Source organism: Lissotriton vulgaris, chromosome 1_1 (assembly GCF_964263255.1).
Source record: "Lissotriton vulgaris chromosome 1_1, aLisVul1.2, whole genome shotgun sequence".
Classification (NCBI taxonomy): Eukaryota; Metazoa; Chordata; class Amphibia; order Caudata; family Salamandridae; genus Lissotriton; species Lissotriton vulgaris.
The window spans coordinates 158,914,195-158,932,172 of record NC_141685.1 but is presented as its reverse complement, the minus strand read 5'-3'; the positions used below and the strand labels follow the sequence as shown (position 1 = coordinate 158,932,172).

General features: G+C 43.6%; 1 pseudogene; it reads left to right on the top strand.

Moving 5' to 3' along the window:
• Nucleotides 1–8,208, top strand: part of LOC147737946 (uncharacterized) — a 62,652-nt pseudogene extending 54,444 nt beyond the window's left edge.
• The last annotated feature ends 9,770 nt before the right edge of the window (nucleotides 8,209–17,978 follow it).

Here is a 17,978-nt window from a genome sequence, read left to right as displayed (position 1 = left end):
AATACGCGCATGGACGCTGCTTGTCCCCAAACAACTGTGTCAACACGGACAATGCACAACCTTCTTTCTCGTGGACGTACAATGTAAAGAGCTTACTGTAGTTGGGTGTACCTAACACAGGAGCCGAACATAATGCTGTGCGCAATTCAGAAAAACTTTTCTGACACTCTCCGGACCAAGGAACAAGATTGGGTGTATCTTTGCACGTTAATGCCACCAAAGGTTTGGCCAGCAAAGAAAAATTTGGAATCCACTGCCTACAGTACGATGTAATACCCAAGAAAGCACGTACTTCTCTCTGTGTTCTGGGCACACTCAATTTCGCAATTGCCTGTATTCTTTCTGGGGTCAGTTTCCTTCCCTCCTTCGATAAGAGATGACCTAAGTAGGTCACTTCTTATCGACAATATTGCATTTTAGACAGAGACACTTTGTGATGCAGATCACACAAATGACGCAACAGAGACAACGTTGCTTCTTTACAGATTTCCTCAGAATCTGCAGCAACAAGCAAATCATCAACATACTGAATGAGGGTAGCGCCATCAGGTAAAACAATCGTGTCAAGCTGCGTTTTTAAAGCTTGACTATATATTGACGGACTTTCACAGTAGCCCTGGGGAGCGCGTTTAAAGCGGAAGCTTCGACCTCCTAAACTGAAGCCAAAAATATCCCTACTCTCCTCAGCAATGGGGATGCTGAAGAAAGCATTCTTCAAGTCAATCACCGAAAACCATGTTGCAGAAGCTGGAATCATAGTCAATAGTGCAGTAATGTCAGGCACAACTGGGAATTGTGGTACAACTATTTTATTGACCTCTCTAAGATCAATCACGAATCTGTAAACAGGTGGCTGGGAAGGGTCAGTTAGTTTCAAAACAGGCAGAACAGGACTATTGCAAACGTTGCCTCGTGTTTCTTCGATCACATCTTTTTCAATCAGATCATAAATGATCGCTAGCAAAGCTTTTTCGCCTTCACTAGAAATTTTGTATTGGGGAATGCGCGGTATTTTAACATTGGCTTTCAATGCCACAACATATGGTGGTATTTCCAAAAGACCTACATCATTAGGACCAGTAGCCCAAAGAACATTAGGGAGAGATGACAATTCTGTTGGAAGTTTGTCCTTTGACAAATACATTTGAGAAATCACTTTCTTACCCAGTGTAAGTTGTACTCCTGAAGGAGAACAATACAAAGTCGCATATAATCTTTTCAACAGGTCTAATCCCAACAAGTTTTCACCACAACCTGTGGTTAGAATAAGGGGTGCCTCAAATTCGCAAGGACCAACAGAAAGGGACAAAGGGTCAGAAATCGGATTTCTAACTGGGGCGCCAGATAAACCTACTGATACATTCGTTTTGCCAGACAAAGGTGCACCAGGGAGTTTAGAGTGCATAATAGAACTCTTTGTAGCACCGGTATCCAACAGAAAAGGCTCTGACACACCTGATGTAATCACCTCAACATAAGGTCCACTCTGATCTACTGGAACTGAAACAACTCCCTCTCTTTGTCTATGGCTGTCCTAGCAATTATTACTTTCTGTCTGCTCATCTTCTGCATAGTAATTATCAGCATAGTACTGAGCTGTCCTACCAGATGCGTTATTCTGCTGATCAAACCTGTTCATCGAATTTTGAGGTGGAAGAGACTGTGCGTTTTGGGGGAAATTTCCACGCCCTCTACCTCTAGTTGCTTGTTGAACACCTCGACCTCTTACACCAGTAGCACCATTTGCACGCTGTAATAAAATAGGACAACTAAACTTAAAATGGCCCTCTTCCTTACAGTATGAACACTGGTTGGGGCCTACAGGGACACGTTGTTGAGTATACTCGACTCTTTGCGAGTTCCTTTGATACTGTTGAGGCTGCTGATAGTTGTTCGAATAGTTACTTTGAGCACCATTATTTTGACTACCACGTGGCGGGTACGCTTGCTGTAACTAAACCTTCGTTTTCAACTCTTTAGTTTTCTTTTCTACTCTATCTTTCTCATCTTTATCTCTGTTTTCGTAGTACTGTGCAGTAGCCAATATCTGTGCTGAAGAGGAAACTGCCCAAGAACTCTCTGAATCTTTCAACTTTTTACACAACTCAAGAAGTAGATTATGCACAAATTTATCGACGAACAATTGCTGACCACCTTCCGTGCTCATATCTTGACCACTGTGGTCGACAAACGTTTCTTCAAACCTAGTGAAGAAATCTGAAACCGTTTCATCTTTCTTCTGCTTACACGCAGACAACTTATCCCAATTTACAAGCATCGCAGGCATTAGAGTTTGCATATAAGTAATGATCCTACCAGGGAGTTCCGCTACTACCAGGCTCAGGTTTAGCACCACCAATCTGTCGGGAATCTGCAGCAATAATATTAGCCCATGAATCACCTAACTCCTCATCATGATCTGCATGGCGAATCTTTCCCTAAAGGCTGTGGAACAACGTTCCCAAACAACATGTCTATGTCAGATAAATTCATGATACATGACCCAGCAGTCTGTGACAACTCTTTGTAATACCCTGCAGGATTCTCGGGGATCAGGCAATGTCTGCTTGAGGGCCAAAACTTCAGCTCGCTTCCATGGAACATGTACCCACACACGCTGAAAATGTGGCAGAACAATCGGAACAGCATTTGCGTCCCCTTCCCTCCAGACTGTGGGAACTTCTCTCATGGGATATTGTCTTCCCTTCTTTTTAATAGAGGAATCAGACCCAAACAGTGACCTAGAAACACCTTCAGTCCTAAGAGATGACAACTTCGCAACTGCTTTCTCAACATCTGAATCCACAATTGCGCCTTTTGAAAACTCGAACCGTACATGGCTCAACTCGGGCGGATTAGAGTCCAAATCATTGTCTTCTAAATCTTCACACAGAAAAGCACACATTTTCTCAAAAACGTATCTTTGCTTCGGTTCTTCCCACTGATGGAAGAGATCCATAACAGACTCTAGCCCATACCTCGTCGGGTCGGTCACCAATCTATGTGCCAAATAATTCAACGTTTCCTTCTCCCTAGGATACGTAACTGCTTACGCTCTGTGTTCAGGAGTTACACTTTTTGCACCAAAGAGAGGATGCAACAAACTAGCGACAGTACTAGCCACTCTTTGACGAACAGAAGGAGAAGTCGATGAAAAGACAAGAGGGAAAGCAGGGTGAGTCGAGGCAGATGCAGAGGCAGTGTCAGGAACAGTACCAGAAGTGGGAGTCGACATAGTAGTCAAAGTTGTGGGAAGTAAAGGCAGAGCAAATGTCAAAGTCGGTGGCCCTTGAGAAGGCTGCACCGGAAGAGTAGGAACCAACTGAAGAGCAGCTGGTGGTTGTGGAGGAGCAGGAGGCAACACAACTAAAGGTTGCGCAGCTAAAGGTTGTGGAGGTGCCGTAGCATTTTGCGCATAGTGGGGTGGCAAACTTAACAAATGCGCCATTAATGGATCTTTTTCAAGCTCTTTTGCTGCATTCTGTTGAAGAGGCGGCAAAACTGGGTAGCATTTATCTATCACCATTTTACGTTGCCTATGCAACTGCTCACTTTTCTGTTCTTCTACACTATTTCAACGACGGCTTGTACCATAGACATACCTCGTTTATTTTTCTTCGCTAATTTAATTTCCTTCTGTTTGGCCTCTTTTCGCCATAGGCGAAAAGAGTCAAACATTGCCGGCCGGGCTCTTTTCTTAAACAGTTTAACTTCTAGATTATCTAGGATTTCCGTGTCAAAGCTACCATATTGGGGCCATTTTAAATCACCGTCTTTCCTGGTGTATTTGACCTATACTTCATTGCATGTGATGGGGCCTACCCCATGCTTCACATATAGTTTATAGGTTGGAGTTCCAGCTGGAGGAACCGGACACGAATCCTCCAGTCGGGAGTCCCTACTACAACCAAGACAAAACAAATTTCCAAGTCTGCTGAGACCAGGCATCTCCGCTCGCTAGTCTAGCTTCAAACTTCAAAGGATTATCGATTACGATATTTCTCGTGAATACACGAGTCCTTCGGTTTTGGTGCTTGCAAGTACCAAACAAAACGGTCCAAAAGGGACACCAAACAAACTAAGGACTGGGAGGCGCTCCACTTATACTTAACTGAGGTATCGATGGCTTCACCAGCAGACTCATCTATCGTTTCGCTCTACCAAACATCAAGGGTCCAAATCAGGGCAGCAGTCTGGGCAGCAGTCCTTCGTAGCCGTCGGGACTCGGAGAACCTCTCAGCAAAGACCTTCGGAACCAGGTCGACATACAGGGGTCGCTGAAGTGGCTGGCCTTCCTCCGGAATTTTCACACAAAGCTCCTCAAGAACCTCTGGCTTGGACCGGTACCGCTGATACCGCCCCACGTGGGCGCCAACTGAGGTACTGGGTTTTTCAGAACCGGTACCGAACCGGTAACCCAGCGGTGTCAGGGTACACCCGAAGACCTCGAGTACTTTCCTGATTCAGACCACAGAAACACGAGTCTTCTAGGTGAAGTCAAAGTTGTAATTTATTGGCTGCAACCAAGTAACAAGCGTCCTAGAAGTACAACAGCATGTAGGTTCTCAGGAGACTGCTCAATCTTACAGAACCAGGCTTCTCTTTTTATGCAGAAAAATGGGCTCCAGGCAAACATTCTTAAATTTACAGTGCAAACATTCTTAAATTTACAGTAGGCTATTCACATATTTTCACTACAAAGAAAAGGCAGAGTCATGCTGAAATTTCACATTTCAGTGTGTCCAGTTTGTGATGAATTACCCGGCAAGGCCCAACATTCTCATCAGATATCGGTGTACCCCCAATAAAACCGGGCTCCTCCTCATCATAAAGCAAAGAAGAGAATAGAGCAGGGCCAGGTGTGAGCAAGGTTAGGCAGGGTGTGTGTGCGATGAAAAGGGTTTTATGGCCTGTTGCGCCTTGATGCTATCTCATTGGGCCACTGGGAAAGGAACTGACCAAACAGGTCCGGCCTAGGGCAAAGGCTTCAGCTTGCCCAGGTCAGAGAGGAGTCAATCAAGGTGTACGTGTCATTTGGAATCGGATTTGACTGTATAAAAGGGCCTATGTAAAGGGCAACTCACAAAATGGCTGCCGTATACAAAATGGAGGCCAAGGGTGCAGAACGCAAGTGACGATTTCGAGGTGTAACTGTCACTCGAATATGACGAAAATGCTTACAGATAGTGTACTAGCCATTTCCGGTCTTTTGATATGAAAATCGTCATACTACGATAAAGTTTTTATTCACGAGTTCGTGATTTTTAGAACTACAACAGGCAGCGAGACAGCTTGTTCTGAAATCAGTGACACCACCAAAGTTGTGCATGTGTTTAAGCTGATCGTTCAAAGGTACCCATTGTGAAAGCTACAGGTGTAACCATTTAAACCTCACACAAAATTAAAACAAGCTGTGAAATGTAAATGCACTGCATAGCCCTTCAAGCATGCTGTGAATTTTAGACGCACCGTGTAGTCTTTAAATGTTTCGCCAAAACAAACATGGAAAAATATATCAAAAATATGCATGAGCATTAAACCTATTGCCAAACGAAAGCACAAAAAAATTGTAATAATTGTGGGCCATCTGAGGCTTGAATCTCCTCGAGTATACCAATGTGTCCAAATTATTAGCATGAAGTAAACAAAGAATAAACGTGGAATTCACTGCAAAATTTTGTGATGCCAAAAATGTTAAACAAAATAATGCTATATAAAAAAATATTAAATGTTTATTCAATATGAAGATGGCTCCTGTTTTGCAGAATGCTACACAGCATTCCCAAGTGGCCTCCGAGATGATATTTTTCTTATGGTTTAAAAGTAGGAAAATGCCTTCTTTCTAAAAGTGGTTTATGTATAGGGGGGTTAACCCAAACATAGTCACTGGGACCTGGGTTCAATTGGTACTGAGAGGGAGGAGTCCCAGTGTGAGTGTGAAATAATATAAGCAATTCAAAAAATATTTACACAAACAATGAATGCATCCACATTGTTTTATTCACAATGGGACTAGGTATACTAAATATACTCAACAATTAATCAATATCATAAACGGTTGTACAGTGCCCCAGGGGGGGAGGGAGGAAGTGATCAGGTGAGGATGGTGTGGTGGAAAGGAATTAGTGACAGGAAAATCAGCCAATTGATAAAACTGTGTTGACGAGTTAATTCTTATATACAAAACATAAGACCGTTGGTTCGATGCATAAATCAAAACATATCATACTTCACAAGATACAATAAATGTGAAAATATTGGCGTGAAGTTGACAACCAGACAGGTTATTGTCGACGTTTCGACCCTCTAAAGTTTGCAGGGATTAGTGGTGCCCTTGCTGTGGGGTCTTCATCAGGACAAAATGCGGGGCAGGCACCCTTAGTAGGCAGGTAGAATGGCACAAGGTCTAAAAATGTGGTTATCACACGGGATCATTCCGCGGTGTCCAAATGATAAAATGGTCTTGCAGGAATTCAACAGTATTATTCAAAGATGGTCGTTCAGTAATATCAAAAGTGGAGGTTACTCGGAAATCAGGTCCGCAGGTATAATGACTCCGTGATCGCAATCACGAGCGGCGTTCTCTGCTAGATACAATCGGCTGGGGATACCACGGAGTCATTATACCCGCGTAAGGGAGTGGAAAATGCTGAAGGTAGCACTGCTCGATATGAGAAGTGTCCTCCGGGCTCCTCAAATACCCCGAAACACGTGTCCAGGGATGGCGAAGACAGCGAAGATAGCAGAAGATCGAAAGATGATGCATCGCGAACACTTTACTACATTGACCAGAGTCCTTAGGGGCGACACCGCCGGTGTGTGAGTAGTGTGCGACCCCACCCCCGTTTGTAACTTACCCGCCTGAGTGGTACTATACCTGGCAGATATTGGCAGCCATCGGCAACCCCAGTACACGGCCTATCCCTGCTGATGAGGGGTAATACCCCGAAACACGTGTCCAGGGATGGCGAAGACAGCGAAGATAGCAGAAGATCGAAAGATGATGCATCGCGAACACTTTACTACATTGACCAGAGTCCTTAGGGGCGACACTGCCGGTGTGTGAGTAGTGTGCGACCCCACCCCCATTTGTAACTTTAAAGCTCCAGTGAGCAGTGGGCTGACGATCCTGGGATCCCGCACCTACGCGCCTGAGTGGTACTATACCTGGCAGATATTGGCAGCCATCGGCAACCCCAGTACACGGCCTATCCCTGCTGATGAGGGGTAATACCCCGAAACACTTGTCCAGGGATGGCGAAGACAGCGAAGATAGCAGAAGATCGAAAGATGATGCATCGCGAACACTTTACTACATTGACCAGAGTCCTTAGGGGCGACACCGCCGGTGTGTGAGTAGTGTGCGACCCTACCCCCATTTGTAACTTTAAAGCTCCCATGAGCAGTGGGCTGACGAGCCTGGGATCCCGCACCTACGCGCCTGAGTGGTACTATACCTGGCAGATATTGGCAGCCATCGGCAACCCCAGTACACGGCCTATCCCTGCTGATGAGGGGTAATACCCCGAAACGCGTGTCCAGGGATGGCGAAGACAGCGAAGATAGTAGAAGATCGAAAGATGATGCATCGTGAACACTTTACTACATTGACCAGAGTCCTTAGGGGCGACACCGCCGGTGTGTGAGTAGTGTGCGACCCCACCCCCATTTGTAAAAAGAGAAAAACCATATCATTGCAGTGAACGTGCCAGTGCTTTTATGGTCTCTTCAAAATTAAGGATTCATCAGCGAGCTCACTCAGGGGAAAAGCCATTCAAGTGCACTGAATGTGTGAAGAGCTTTAGTCGATTATCAATTCTACGAAGACATCAACGAACACACACTGGCAAAAAACTATATGATTGCAATGAATATGGAAGTAGTTTCAGTGATTCCTCAAATATCAGGATTCATCAGCAAACACATGCAGGGGTCAAGCCATTCAAGTGCAGTGAATGCGTGAAGAGATTTAGTTAGTTATCACAGCTACAAGTACATCAGCGAACACACACAGGGGAAAAGCCATTTAAGTGCAGTGAATGTGTGAAGAGCTTTAGCCACTCATCATCTTTCATAAGACATCAGCGAACACACACAGGGGAAAAACCATACCCTTGCAGTGAATGTGCTAAGTGCTTTAGTAGGTTATCACATCTACAAAGACATCTGCAAACACATAATGTGGAAAAAAACATACTATTGCAGTGAATGTGGCAGTAGTTTTAGTGACTCTTTACAAGAATCCCACGCTGATGCCCCTATTATTAACGGAAAGCAAATACCCATCCTTTTATACGCAGACGACGCGGTCCTGATTTCTAGGACCGCGAATGGGTTACAAAAGCGAATCGACAAATTTTATAATTTTATTCATGGCAGGATGCTTAAAATTATCAGGGGAAAACAATGACCATGACTTGTGGGAAGAAAACGAAGAAAAATAAAACATTTTTTATAGATGGGGATAAACTCGAGGCTGTGCAATATTTCTGTTACCTAGGTATTACATTCTCCGGAGATGGGAGATGGGTAAATGAACAATCTAATGTTGATTTAAAAATGACCAGAAATGTAAACTGTATCTTCAGATTTGCCTCAAAATTAGGGGGTCGTAGAATCCGAGAGATGATCTCCATTTACAATTCCAGGTGTATGTCCTCTGCCCTATATGGAGCAGGGATATGGGGATACAACCACCAGATTGCCCTGTCTATCCAGCAGGAGGAAAACAAGTATCTAAAACGACTATTATGCCTTCCTGCTTCGGCTTCAAATGAGATCGCACATAGAGAGTTAGGCATAAATCATGTTATAGATTTGATTGCATTGCGCCCCCTGTCACTGTGGCGGTCCATATGGGCCAAAGAAGAAACCAGGTTTACCCAGGAAGTAATTATGGATTGTATTAAATTAGATTGTCACTCAAAAATCCCCTGGCTAAAACATATTCAATCTTGGTATAAGATCCTTTTTGGCCAGGATATTTTTAAAGACTTATTAACAGAACCAATTTTAACAAAGCGCGATCTTAAATCCATTTATCTGGACCACGTAAAAGGGATTAGAACGGCGAAGTATGCCATACAAAGTACATTCAAATTATATATGGAATACAATCTTAGTGCAGGTTTTTCCCCCTATCTCACATTTGTTAGTATCAATTCCCATCGCTTTGTTCTAGCCCGTTTTAGGCTGGGAATAGTTCACCATCTAGTGGCATTTCCCACTGTAAAAAAACCTGGAACATGCCTGTGCCCATGCGATGGGAAATCCAAACAGAGCACCTGCCATTTTCTACTTTTTTGCAAGTTTTATACTGGTTTTAGGAAGTTTTACTTGAAACAATTATTTTTAAATTATAACATGTGCAATACAAGAGCCGCAATGCAACTGATGTTTTATTTGGGTTCCCCGGATGTGTGTTATCGTGTGGCCACTTATATCCTAAAATGTATGTGGCAAAGAAAATCTATAATAATATGATTATTTTGCACTAGCGTTTTTGCACATATCCCTGTTGAAAACTAACTGACTGTTATAACGTCTATAGTGATAAAATATTCTACTGCACTTTACATTTAACTGCTGCTATAACGTCTACAGTGATAAAATATTCTACTGCACTTTATATTTAGTTGATATGTCAATAGCACTTTGTACACAGTACGTCTTCCAAATTTTAGCACCTTACATCTGCATCCTTTTTTTGTACTTACCTATTGTGTAATAATTGTTGCTAGAGTGATTAAATTTAAATGTTATATTCTAAAGTGGAATTTGCCTTTTTGCACTAGAGTCTTTGCACAAGCGTTTTTGCACAGATATCTATTGTAAACAAAATTGCTGCTATAATGACTATATTGACAAAATAATCCTTTGCACTTTATATTTATAGTTATTGACATGCTTATAGCAATAGCACTTTATGTATATAATAGGTTCCTTGAATTTTTGTACTTACATCTGCATTTCCTTTACACTTACCAATTGTACAATATTTGCTGCCGGAATATATAGAGTAATTAATCCTAACTTAGCTCCCTAATGTGATTCTGTTGTACTACAATTGAACCAAAAAAGTGTGGTATGGATATTGCTGTTATTTTAAATGTTTTATTATTTAATTCATATAAATATGAACCTGAAACTGTATTTATGTGTTGCTATATGGTTGTACTTGTACAAACCGAATAAAGCATTTTGAAATTGAAAATTGACTCTTTAGTAGTAAGGATTCATCAGTAAACACACACAGGGCAAATCCATTCAGTTGCTGTGAATAGCTTTATTAAATCAGCACATGTAAATGAGCATCAGTGAACACGTACAGGGGAATAGCCAATCAGTTGCAAGGAATGTGTGAAGAGCTTTAGTCGATTACCAGACCTACAGAGTCTTCAGCGAACACACACAGTAAATGACTACATAATCGCATGAATGTGGAAGGAGTTGCAGTTACTCTTCAGCATTAACGCATCATCAGCGAACACCCACTAGGGAAACACCATCCAAGTGCAGTGAATGTGTGAAGAGCTTTAGTCAATTATCAACCCTCCCAGCCTCCAAACACATCTGTGAACACAGGCTGGGGAAAAACAATACAATTTCTAAGAATGTTGAAGTAGCTTTAGTGATTCCTCAAATCTCAGGATTCCCCCAAGAACACACACGGGCAAAGCCATTCAATCGCACTGAATTTGTGAAGAACTTGAGTCACTTATAAGGCCTACAAAGACATCAATAAACATAGACCGGCGGAAACATTCAGTTCAGTTCAGTGAATGTGTGAAGAGCTTTAGTCAAATATCAGACCTACAAAGACAAACAAACACACACTGGGGCAAAACCATACTTGTTTTTTCTGATTCCATTTTGTGAGCTGAATCAATGTCAAAAGAAATATTCAGAGATATGTTGGTTTTATTTAAAACAAAAATCTCTGGTTCTTTCTTTTAACATTTTGCAGACCACAAACTGCTTTGATAATAAACACTATGTAAAACAAAAGACTCACAGACATGATTTTTTTTTAATTAAAACCTTAATAAACATTTTTGTAATTAGCAATATTATTAAACATTGCAGTGTGTGAATTTCTGAAATATAGATCTGAATAAACACATTAATGATTTTTGGAGAAGGATGATTTGTATATCTATTATGCTATATATGCATTATGTAGATTTATATGCTCACTCCTTGATGAAGGCAATAGGTCCACATATTTCGATGTTGTGACTCTTTAACAAAATCGTTAGTCTACCTGAGTGCACCCAGGACATTGAGACAAACCGCTCCCTGCGTGTGCCAGAAGGTCGTGTATGGGGCGGGGTTAGCTGCTTGCATGGGGTTGGGTGCAGGGCCGGGTCACATACCACCCTTCAGCCAATCTTACGACGTGTATGGCAAAAGGTCATGTGTGGGGAGGGGCTATACCTGTATGAGAGGGGTTGGATGCAGGGCCTGTCTGCCAAACCTCTAACATAATGACCGTGTGCATGGGGTTTGGCTGCCCTCTGGGAGTTTAAGGCAGGGCCTGGCATCAGAAAAGGCCCTGTGACTGACCCCACGACACGCACAAGCAAAGGCTGTGTGCGGCACGCGCAGGCTTTATGTATCGTATTAAAAGATAATCCTTTATGTTATAAAAAACCTAGAAATTCTCTGAAAAAAACAAAGGGTAAAGTGACGTTACAGTTATGAGTTGTAATAATATCTTTCTTTACATAAAAAAATGCCAATAAAATTCAGGGGAAAAAACAAAGGTTGAACTGACAATATAGTTAGGTGAGAATTTCAGTGACAGTGTTGCATTTCAAAATGAAAAAACACTAAAATTCACCAGTTATAATTATCCTTGGTAACTATAACTCGTGCCCTAAAGTAACTATAAGTCATACCCTCCCCATGCACAGCTAATTACCCCACATATTACATCACTCGTGACCTGTTCTGTAACATCATTAATATCATTGCTGCAGTATTTCAAATGAAATCATTGATAACTGAACTGTGCATAGCGGCCGTGGGTCACTCATATATTATAAAAACATCATATGTAGCACACGTCACTTACACGCAGCACATTTTCTGACCACTAGATTTGCAGACAGCTTTACTGATAAAGGTGTCTGGCGCACAAATTATGATGTATGGAAGTCGGGTTTCAGTGAATATCCTTTGTGCATCACCTAGTAAAACTGTCTTGATTTGTTTTGATCCTTTTAAAATCTTTGTTCTAATCACGCTTCAGAATTGCAAAATAATGGATTTTATTTTGCTTTCCAAACTGCTGATATATTCTGAAATAAATCAGCAGTTAAGAAAGGTAAGATGTTGTGTGTTGGAAAAAATTACACCCTACAGCCTTTCCTTTCACACTCTATTCACACCAGCGAGATTGTCACATAGTTCACTTTAAAAACACCAATCGCTTTGAAATCAGAGTAAGAAAAGTAAACACCAATCCCCATGTTAACAGAGGAATTTGTCAGAGGGCGACGCCGTAAGTTCAACCTCTGCCTTTAAAGCACAGCAGATGTGATGAGATAAATACAAAATGTAAAGGCACCATTATTTATTACTCTTTCACAACACACCAAAAATTAACTGGCGGCCCACAGTTAGGGGAACGCTGTTCTATGATATTGATTGATCGACTTATTGGAATATACATGAATTCTAAAATAAATGTTAATCGATTAATTCACTCAAATTCTGTCTTCTCTTCTGTGATTTTCTTGCTTTTGGAGAGAGAGTGCTTGAAATATATGTCTACGTTCCTCCTCATCAGGAAGGTGTGAGGGACCCGATGTACCACTGTTGGTCCGTCAAAGCTTAAAGTGGTGGGCACAGAGACTCAGCTGGAGGGTTTCAGAATCATACCTGTTTATCAATACTACTCATCCTCACTGACTGAAATAAGTGACTGATCTGGTTCCCTCCTCCCTTGTCCACTAGCTGGGGGTGGGGGGAGGGGGGGTCAGTATCATACCTGTTTGTCAATACTACTCATCCTCACTGATTGAAATAAGTGCCTAGATCGGATTCCCTCCTCCCTGGTCCACTAGCTGGGTGGGTTCAGTATCATACCTGTTTATCAATACTACTCATCCTCACTGATTGAAATAAGTGACTGGATCTGGTTCCCTCCTCCCTGGTCCACTAGCTGGGTGGGTTCAGTCTCATACCTGTTTATCAATACTACTCATCCTCACTGATTGAATTAAGTGACTGGATCTGGTTCCCTCCTCCCTGGTCCACTAGCTGGGGGGTTCACTATCATACCCGTTTATCAATACTACTCATCCGCACTGATTGAAATAAGTGACTGATCTGGTCACCTCCTCCCTTGTCCACTAGCTGGGGGGGGGGTTGGTCTCATACCTGTTCATCAATGCTACTCATCTTCACTGATTGAAATAAGTGACTAGAGATGATTCCCTCCTCCCTGTCCTCTAGCTGGGGGGGTTCAGTCGCATACCTGTTTGTCAATACTACTCATCCGCACTGATTGAAATAAGTGACTGGATCTGGTCACCTCCTCCCTGGTCCACTAGCTGGGGGGGGGGGGTCAGTATCATACCAGTTTATCAATACTACTCATCCGCACTGATTGAAATAAGTGACTGATCTGGTCACCTCCTCCCTTGTCCACTAGCTGGGGGGGGGGGGGTTGGTCTCATACCTGTTCATCAATGCTACTCATCTTCACTGATTGAAATAAGTGACTAGAGATGATTCCTTCCTCCCTGTCCTCTAGCTGGGGGGGTTCAGTCTCATACCTGTTTGTCAATACTACTCATCCGCACTGATTGAAATAAGTGACTGGATCTGGTCACCTCCTCCCTGGTCCACTAGCTGGGGGGGGGGGGTTCAGTATCATACCCGTTTATCAATACTACTCAACCTCACTGATTGAAATACGTGACTGGATATGGTTTCCTCTTCTCTTGTCCACTAGCTGGGGGGGGGGGGGGTCAGTATCATACCTGTTTATCAATACTACTCATCCTCACTGATTGAATTAAGTGACTGGATCTGGTTCCCTCCTCCCTGGTCCACTAGCTGGGTGGGTTCAGTATCATACCTGTTTATCAATACTACTCATCCGCACTGATTGAAATAAGTGACTGATCTGGTCATCTCCTCCCTTGTCCACTAGCTGGGGGGGGGGGGGTTGGTCTCATACCTGTTCATCAATGCTACTCATCTTCACTGATTGAAATAAGTGACTAGAGATGATTCCCTCCTCCCTGTCCTCTAGCTGGGGGGGTTCAGTCTCATACCAGTTTATCAATACTACTCATCCGCACTGATTGAAATAAGTGACTGGAGTTGATTCCCTCCTCCCTTGTCCACTAGCTGGGGGGTGGGGGCGGGGGTTCAGAATCATACCTGTTTATCAATACTACTCATCCGCACTGATTGAAATAAGTGACTGGAGTTGATTCCCTCCTCCCTTGTCCACTACCTGGGGGGTGGGGGCGGGGGTTCAGAATCATACCTGTTTATCAATACTACTCATCCGCACTGATTGAAATAAGTGACTGGATCTGGTCACCTCCTCCCTGGTCCACTAGCTGTGGGGGGTTCAGTCTCATACCTGTTTATCAATACTACTCATCCTCACTGATTGAAATAAGTGGCTGGATCTGGTTCCCTCCTCCTTTGTCCACTAGCTGGGGGGGGGTTCAGTCTCATACCTGTTTATCAATACTACTCATCCTCACTGATTGAAAAAAGGGACTGGATCTGGTTCCCTCCTCCCTTGTCCTCTAGCTGGGGGGGGGGTTCAGTATCATACGTGTTTATCAATACTACTCATCCGCACTGATTGAAATAAGTGACTGGATCTGGTCACCTCCTCCCTGGTCCACTAGCTGGGGGGGGGGTGGGTTCAGTATCATACCAGTTTATCAATACTACTCATCCGCACTGATTGAAATGCGTGACTGGAGCTGGTCACCTCCTCCCTGGTCCACTAGCTGGGGGGGGTCAGTATCATACCTGTTTATCAATACTACTCAACCTCACTGATTGAAATACGTGACTGGATCTGGTTCCCTCCTCCCTTGTCCACTAGCTGCCTGGGTTCAGCATACATTGTAAAATCCAGTTTTCATGATGTAAACAATAAAGGCAAGGGAATCATGTAGATTTTATGATCAAAGGAGAGAGAGAGGAACCAGAGACGCTAGTTCTTTTCCCCTAGAGTATTGTAGTTAAAAAACAAGAACTAGCTCTGTCAGTGTGCCATGTGTCTGTGTGGGAAACCATTTGTTTTTTATGAAAGTCCTCACCCACCAACCTAGTTGGTGGCATGCTTCATCATCGGGCCCCACTCGTGGCACCGAGTGTGCCTCAGGTGTGCTGTGACGCCAGATTACTCCGGAGCGGGTTTTATTGAGTCGTGAGCAATGTTCCCTCTAATTTTTTTCCTCTGTGTGCGGCAGTGTAGGGTCTCTGTGCACTTCAGCCGTGGCTATGTGTGCCAGGAAACACAGCACGCATGTGTGCAGCGCTAAATATCGGATGTACGTTGTTACAACGCATGCTTTTACCACGCATGCTGTTAAAACGCAAGTTTTACAACGCAAGCCATTACAACGCATTGCTTTGGGGGGTGCTGGATAGTGAATAGTTTAATTTACTATTCCAACTCCAGTCCCCGTGGATAGTAGGGAAGATGTTGGATAGTAAATTAAAACTATTCTCTATCCTAGAGCGCCCCCCAGTGCAATGCGTTGTAATGGTTTTCGTTGTAAAACCTGCGTTGTAAAGGTACTGCGTGGTAAAAGATGCGTGGTAAAGGATGTTTCCCCCAAATATCACTACAAACGTTTGCTTAAAACCCTATCAGCCCAGCTCTGTTAAGAAAAGACATTTTATTCCTCTGTCTGATGTAACATTTCCTATACATTGATTTACACACTATGATTCAGTGTCTCTGTGTAATGTGTATGTGATGTAAAGTGCTTAACACCTTACACTGGTATGAGTGGCGCTATTAAACAAAATAAATATGAGAGAGGGGTTTTAGAGACTTGAGGGTCACTGTTAAAGGTTGGTAATGAGAGTATCCGTGGTTGAGGTGGTCATTGGGGCGCCAACAAACACGGTCACAGCAAGCCGGCCCTGTTCAAATGGCACAAATAATTACAGTGAAATTATGAAAACATCCCACATTGCAATTTGAAACCTTGGCAGCTATGTTGCTGCATTTCTTTTCATAATATGGTTGGGCTGCGGGCTGATTATGAGCATTTGTTAAGGTTTTCAGGTTAATTGCAGCTCATGATGGGTGCTGCGATTAACATGAAAACTTTAACAAATGCACAGGATTTCGAGTGCCAGGGCCAAACTTATTTCCGGGGTCCCTGATTTGAACAGCTTTGGATTTATTTCAGCTTTTTCATGTCCTTTTTGGCCAGGTCACCGACTCTGCAGAGGCACACTGGTCCAAATTCTAAATGTGCTTCCATGTAATATTCTGAGATAGTTGGATGTAAGTAAGTGGGTAAACTGAGCTTATAAAGCACATGGTTACACTGACCAGTGTGTCCCCGCGCTGTTGTACCAGCCTAGCACAGCCTCCCTTGCCATCATATATCCCATTCCCGCGGACAAACCTCTCTGGCCTACCCCCTATGGAATAAGTAGGTTTCCAGCTCTTTACGAAAAGCCAGCTCTGAGGTTTCCAACTGAACCGTCCGAGGTTACTCTTTTCCAATGTTGTGCAGTCAGAAAGCAAAACGAGCGCCCTCCCATTCTCGCTCTTCTGATCTTAGGGACCTTAACCTGTCCCGTCCCGCTAGATCCTAATTTCCAGGTCGGATTGTATAGGGTTAGCAGGTTCTGGAGATAACAGGGCCCTTTCCCCTGTGTGATCCGATGACTCACACATAGGGCTTTGAACTGCGCCCGTTCATTCACTGGCAGCCAGTGTAGCGTCTCCAGAGCTTTCTTAGAGGGAGCTCTCTTTGGCAGCATCAACACCAGATGAGCTGCCGCATTCTGTATGCGCTGAAGCCTCTGGATGCACCTCACATTTGCTCCCAAATAGAGGGCATTACCATAGTCCAGCCTCGAAGTGACCAAGGCATGGACTAAGGGTTTCCTAGCTGTTGATCCAAAGTCTTCTGGAGGCCCCGCAAGATGCCAAAACAGGTGCCTGCAACTCGTCTAGTGTGGTACTCAAATGAGGTTTTAGAGTCAATCCATACCCCCAGATTCCTGACTTGTTCACTGGCTGAGGGTAGAGGGCCAAGCGTCTGAGGCCACCACGCCGAAGTCCATACTGACGGCGCCTTCCCAACAATCAGCACCTCGGTTTTATCACAGTTCAATCAGAGACCGTTGCTATCCATCCAGACCGCCAGTTCTTGTAAACAAGAGGTGAAATTACTGGCTGCACTCTCAGCTGGCTGTGCCAAAGCCACAACCAGATGAGTGTCGTCTGCATATGACACTACTTCCACCCCATATTTATCGGTAATCTCTGCCACTGGCGCCACATAAAGATTAAAAAGGCTCGGGCTAAGGCTGGACCATTGAGGTAACCCTTGCTTCAGGCTTATAGCCTTTGACCTATATGGTCCCTGTGCTACTTGGAAACTACGAACATGAAGAAAGGATTCCAGCCATTCCCACGCCTTACCAGCCACTCCTCCCTTATTCAGACACTGAAGCAAAGTGTGATGCGCTACAGTGTCAAATGAGGCACTTAAGTCAGGTAAAATGAGTGCCGCCGTTTGACCCTTATCCAGTGGAGTGCATGGAAGCCAGATTGCGTGGGATGGATCAGCTTATGAGTGTCAATATGGGCTGCCAGTTGTTGATTAACAGCTTTCTCCGCAATCTTGACGAAGTAGGGTAAAAGCGAGATGGGGAGCAGGTTGTTTCACTGCTCCACACTGATGTTCAGCTTTTTTTTTCAAAGGGAGCACCACTGCCTCCTTCCATGTTTTCGGCACCCT